We start from the raw sequence: 6,142 nt of genomic DNA, 5'->3' as shown, positions 1-6,142 counted from the left end.
TTATCAAACCCGTTTAAATAATAAACAAAAAAATTACAAATTTCATTTTAAATTTCCTGTTACACTATATCCTATGTTTAGGAATCTACTCTCAAAGTACAATACTATATTTTGGAATTGATCATCTTTTAGTTTATTTTTCTAAATATATGTTTTATTGTCTATATGTATGTATATGTTTATATCTGTTTTTGAAAAGTATGTTTGCAAGTGATACAATTAAATATATAAATCAATCAGTGCTTTACGATTTTCCTGTTTATATCCTAATTTTTTTGTTAAATATACAGGTTTTTTCTGTTTAGTTTTCGATTTTTAGTTTTTTTCTCATTATATACCCTTAAGGGTATATCAGTAAATATGTAATTTTCTCATTGTTTTCTTGGTAACATCTACACTTAAATGATAAACAAAAGAATTGATTATTTCGTCTGATTTATCAAACCGTTTATATAATAAACAAAAAAGTATCAATTTCTTTTTAAAGTTCCTGTTACACTATATCCCATTTTTAGTAATTTATTCTCAAAGAACAATGCTATAATCTGTAATTTATCATCTTTTAGTTTAATTTTCTAAATATATGTGTGGTTGTCTATGTGTGTGTATCTCTTTAAAAATTCTGCAATTTCATCATTTTATGACCCCCATTTGCGAAGTTGAGTATTTATTTCCAAAAATGCGAAACTCCAGGGACAATATTTGAAAATTTCTGTTTTCTTCCCCAATTCGCATTCTACTGTGAAATACTTCGGATCTTCATTCTTACACCCTTCGCATCCCTTCGCATTAATCACCTTCGCATTTTAACCTAATTAATCAAATGCGAACCACAAAATTTTCATTCCAGATGCGAACACAGTTTAGTTCTTGAACTCTAAACTTGCGAAATCAAAAATTCATATGTTGAACCCATATGCGAATATTAACCCAATTGACTTCAAATTGATTCACAGATGCAAACACTCGATTGTTTTACTTTCGCAAAATGAGCATCAACAACTCCACAATCGAGTTTTTAAATTCTTGCAAACAACAATTTCACAGTCCTTGACTTCGCGTTTTTCTTCACGAATCATCCCTCAATCATCAATCCAATTGCGAATCAAAACTCATATGTTCTTGCTTTATCGATTCATCGACTACACTCATACAAATGCGAACAATACTCAATTTCAAAATCGATTGAAACTTATAGTAAAGCTAAATCTAACTTCGCATTCAAAGCACACAAGTGTTATTGATTGCATTCATGAAATACTAACAAGATAATATATTATAATACAAATATACATATTTTAGGTGGTGAAATCGTAACAGCCTAACAATTTGGTATGCAACTTTATTAAATCAATAAAAAAAGTTATGCAAATTGGAAAAATAAATAAAAATATATCTTTTGTTGTTTTAATTAAGGAAATAAATATTTTATATGAATACTCACCTGGAAAAACGCATATTATAATTGTCTAATTTAATCGTAACAGCCTACCAATGTACTTTCTTCTTGACTGTTTGATTGTTTTTTTCTTTGTGCTGATTATAATTGTCTAATTTAATGTAATTTTTTTTTTAACTTGCAAGGTACAATGGAACATATTACTCCTATAAAGGAAATTGACTCAATCAAGGACGATTTCACAATTAAAGTTTGGATCATACGTCTTTGGACTCAAAAGTCAAGATTTGATGCGAACGACACATACTCGATAGAAATGATTTTGATGGATGAGGAGGTATAAGATGGATGTATTCAATTATTATTTTTATAAAAAATTATTCATACTCATAAGCAATTATATTATTCATACTCATAAGCAATTATATTTAAATATTTATTATTTCATTTATTTTAGGGAAGGAAAATTCATGCATCATGTGTGAAGAAATGGTTTCCTAAATTCAAGCGCTATTTAAAAGAGGATAGTTCAATTTACGTCAAGAAACCTAACGTCGCACCAAATACTTCAAAATTTAAGTTTGCTCATCCGGAATCAAAACTAAATTTTTATCACGATACAATTGGGAATTTATAAACAATGCTTTTCTACCATCTTTTATTTACTTTTCTACCATCTTTTATTTACTTTTCTTGTATCGTACTTCATCTATCATATTAATTTATTAATTTTTACAGCTTTATTGTATTTGACTTATTCATATTAATGCTAATATCATTATTCTTCATTTTTTCTAAACTTTCATATTTTTTTTTTGTTACAAATTAAAAACTATAATTATATTTCAATTTATCACCCGTGGATTTCCACGGGTTTAAACCTAGTGTATATATATAATTCTCATCGATGAATACATAACATCTATTTTCAATTGTATTCTCTCGTCTCTAAATGGTATCAGAGCGCTGACCTGCGCATCATTTTTTTTTTTCTTTTTTCCTCCTTTTTTCCCCAGTGAGCTTTTCAATTCCACCATGTCCGCCACAAACCAGCAACTTCTTTAGATCGCCTCTACTAACCTCAACTTCCAAATTCCCACTCTCAGCATCAAGCTAGATCGCAACAACTAACCTATTTGGCGCACCACCATTCTCTCTGCCCTAGAATGCTTTGATCTCGAGTCCTTTGTTCTCAATCCTCTCCCACCAACAGAAAATATTGCTCCTCCTACTATTGTTGATGCTCCAATCCCTAATAATGCAGTCCCTGTTCCAAATCCAGCGTTTGCAGCCTGGAAAAAGTAGGATCAGTTTGTTCTCCTTTGGATGAAATCCACCCTATCTGATCGATCGCTTGCTACCATTGCTCGATCATCATCCTCCCAACAGGCATGGCAAACCCTAGAACAATTTTTTCAAGCTCACACTCGTGCACAACGGATGACCCTCAAAACTCGACTTCAAACGCTCTCCAAAGGGTCATTATCTATGCTTGACTACCTTGAAAAGAAACGCCATATCGCTGACTCTTTGGCTGAGAATCTCACCCATGTTTCTGATGACGACCTCATTACCTACATCATCAATGGTCTTGACTCCTCCCACAGCTACTTTGTTTTAGCTTTCCTCATGAATTCTGACACCACTTCTGTTGATGCCCTATTTGGCTTACTTCTTCAAGAAGAAGCCCGTATTGATCAGGACCTTGCTCGTCAAGCAGTTACCCAACTCTCGACATCTATTGCTACTTACCCCACCTCTTTCCCGGTGGCAAATCAAGTTTCTTCCAACCAGCCCCATTCCCGCTCCCCTACCACATCTCAACAACAAAATTCCAGCTATCGTGGGTCTGATCCTCGCCGTCGTCGTCTGCATTGCTAGAAGTGCAATAAACCAGGCCATGAAGCCATCAACTGTTGGCAGCGGGGTAATCAAATTGACTACCCCTCTCGGAGTCCCACCCCTCGTTATAAACCTCGACAGGCTCATCTTGCAAACTACCCCAGTCTATCAACTGTCATGGACCCTTCTTGGTACTTCGACTCAGGAGCCACCGATCATGTTACTTTTGATCTCAACAAGCTGCATATCACAGAACCACACACTGAAGACAAAAAATTGCAAGTTGCTAATGGTAATCACTTACTTATTACTCATTCTGGCTCTACTTCATTATCTTTATTGTGTTTACCTAGAGTGTTTGTTGCTCCTCGTTTAACTAAAATCTTCTCAATGTTTCTCAACTAACACAGGATAATAATGTCTTCAAGGAATTCTGGCCTAATCATTGTGTTGTTAAGACCTTACAGGGCAAACCAATCATCCAAGGCAGAGTTGAAAATGGCCTTTACCGTTTAGCTCAACCTCAACATACCAAGTCGTCTACCATGGCTCTTTCCTGTGTGCGTACCTCCTTAGCTGGATGATATAACCGTCTCGCTCACCCCCATGACCGCATACTTCGCCGAATTGTTTCTAACTTTCAACTTCCAATTTCCACAAATAAAATGTCACCAATCTGTGAATCTTGCCAATTGGGCAAAAGTCACAGATTTCACCTTTCATCTACTCATGTTTCCTGTTCTAAACCATTTGAATTATTGTATTCAGATCTATGGGGTCCATCCCTTTTATTATCAATAAATGGCAATCGTTATTTTCTTTTATTTGTCAATGATTATACAAAATTTATTTGGATCTATTTTCTTTCACACAAATCCCAAGTTTTACAAACTTTTATCAACTTCCGCACTATGATTAAAAGATAGTTTAATTCCGATATCAAATGTGTTCAGTTTGATTGGGGTGGTGAATGTCGCCCTGTTTCTACTTACCTCCAAACTTGTGTGATTACTCATAGAATTTCCTATCCCTATACGTCTGAACAAAATGGGGCTGTGAAACGCAGAAATAGAGTGATTGTTGATAAAGGCTTATCTTTACTAGCTCAATCATCACTCCCACAGGAATACTGGGAACATGACTTTAAAACCTCAACCTACCTACATAATCGAACCATTACCCCTACATTAAACTATTCATCTCCTTATTCCATTCTCTACAACAAAGACCCTGACTATGCCTTTCTTCGTACATTCAGATGCCTTTGTTATCCCTTCTTACACCGTACAACTCTCATAAAACGGACTTTCGCTCACTTCCCTATGTATTTTTAGGATACAGTTCTTCTCACAAAGGGTATTTGTGTCTTCTTGATCAAGCCAAATTCCTCACATCTTCACCTATCTTATCTTCTTTTACATCTGCCCCGTCGTCATCCAATTCTTCCACATCGCCCAACACCTCTACACATCCATCATCTCCACCTTCACCTACCAGTCCATCTCATCAACGACACACCATAAGCTCCTGTGCCAAACAAAATCTACCTTCTTATTTTCGCCCAACAGCCCACAATAAACATCAAATGATCACTCGTGCTAAAACCAACTCGCTCAAACTGAAAGCCCTTTTAACATCCAACTCCACTCCAACCACCACTGGCCCACCTACCACCGAGCCTAAAAATGCGCCCCAAGCTCTCCAAAACATTTTTTGGTTAAATGCAATGAAAAATGAATTTGATGCTTTAATGAGAAATAAGACATGGACACTTGTTCCCCGTCCTCCTAATACTAATATTGTTGGTTGTAAGTGGATTTTCATAATTAAAAGGCATTCAGATGGCACCATCGAATGCTACAAGGCACAGGTTGTTGCAAAAGGGTTTAGTCAAAGAGGAAGGTGTGGATTTCTTTGAAACCTTCAGTCCCGTCATAAAACGACAACCATTCGTTTGGTCCTCTCCATTGCTCTCTCTGAAAACTGGACCATTCCACAAGTAGACATCAATAATGCCTTTCTCAACGGTGTGCTAACAGAAGAGTTGAATCATATATTTTCACTCAAAGATTTGGGCTTTCGTGCTTGTCATTCAGACACATCTCTGTTTGTTCACTCATCAACTAACGCTACTATTTATATCTTGGTTTATGTTGATGATTTAATCATCACAGGGAACAATCCTCATCTTATTCAACAAATCATTCAAGAGTTGAATCATATATTTTCACTCAAAGATTTGGGAATCTACCTTATTTTCTAAGAGTCCAAATCTTGAAGTCTCCACATGGCCTACAGATCTCACAACAGTAGTATATTCACGATATTGTCACTCGCAACAAGATGCATGAATCCAAATGCGTATCCACACTAGTAAACTCATTTGTTCCTCTTACCCTTCATGGTGATCCATTCCCTGACCCCAAGCTATACAGACAAACTATTGGTTCTCTACAATATGCCATCATCACAAGACCAGACATTGCATTCGCGGTTAACCGCGTATGCCCATTCATGCATGCACCTACTACCCTACATTGGCAAGCGGTTAAACGAATATTGCGATATTTGAATGGTACATTACATCATTGTCTACACTTCAAACCACACAAGGCAACCTCACTCCTAGCATACTCCGACTCTGGTTGGATATCAGACAAGGACGATAGCAGATCTCAATATGGTTTTGTAATATTTCATGGAGCAATTTTGATTAGTTGGACATCACGAAAACAATGTGTCATTACTCGATCCAGCACTAAGGCGGAATATCGTGCCCTTGCTTACACAACAACTAAATTACTATAGATCCAACATCTACTTCACGATCTAAAAGTTCATCTCCCTAAGTCTCCTATTTTGCTATGTGATAATGTTGGTGCAATGTTCTTGTGAAAAAAT

At 35.9% G+C, this 6,142-nt stretch overlaps 1 long non-coding RNA gene across 1 annotated transcript; it reads left to right on the top strand.

Moving 5' to 3' along the window:
• Window positions 1-2,336: 2,336 nt before the first annotated feature.
• LOC145002041 (uncharacterized) lies at window positions 2,337-4,060 on the top strand. The gene is made up of 2 exons (XR_013661787.1): window positions 2,337-3,533; window positions 3,652-4,060. It is a non-coding gene; the product is annotated as an uncharacterized LOC145002041 (long non-coding RNA).
• The last annotated feature ends 2,082 nt before the right edge of the window (window positions 4,061-6,142 follow it).

This window comes from Lactuca saligna, chromosome 6, assembly GCF_052625555.1.
Source record: "Lactuca saligna cultivar CGN05327 chromosome 6, ASM5262555v1, whole genome shotgun sequence".
NCBI lineage: Eukaryota > Viridiplantae > Streptophyta > Magnoliopsida > Asterales > Asteraceae > Lactuca > Lactuca saligna.
The sequence above is the reverse complement of the archived record's forward strand: the minus strand, read 5'-3'. Positions and strand labels throughout refer to the sequence as shown.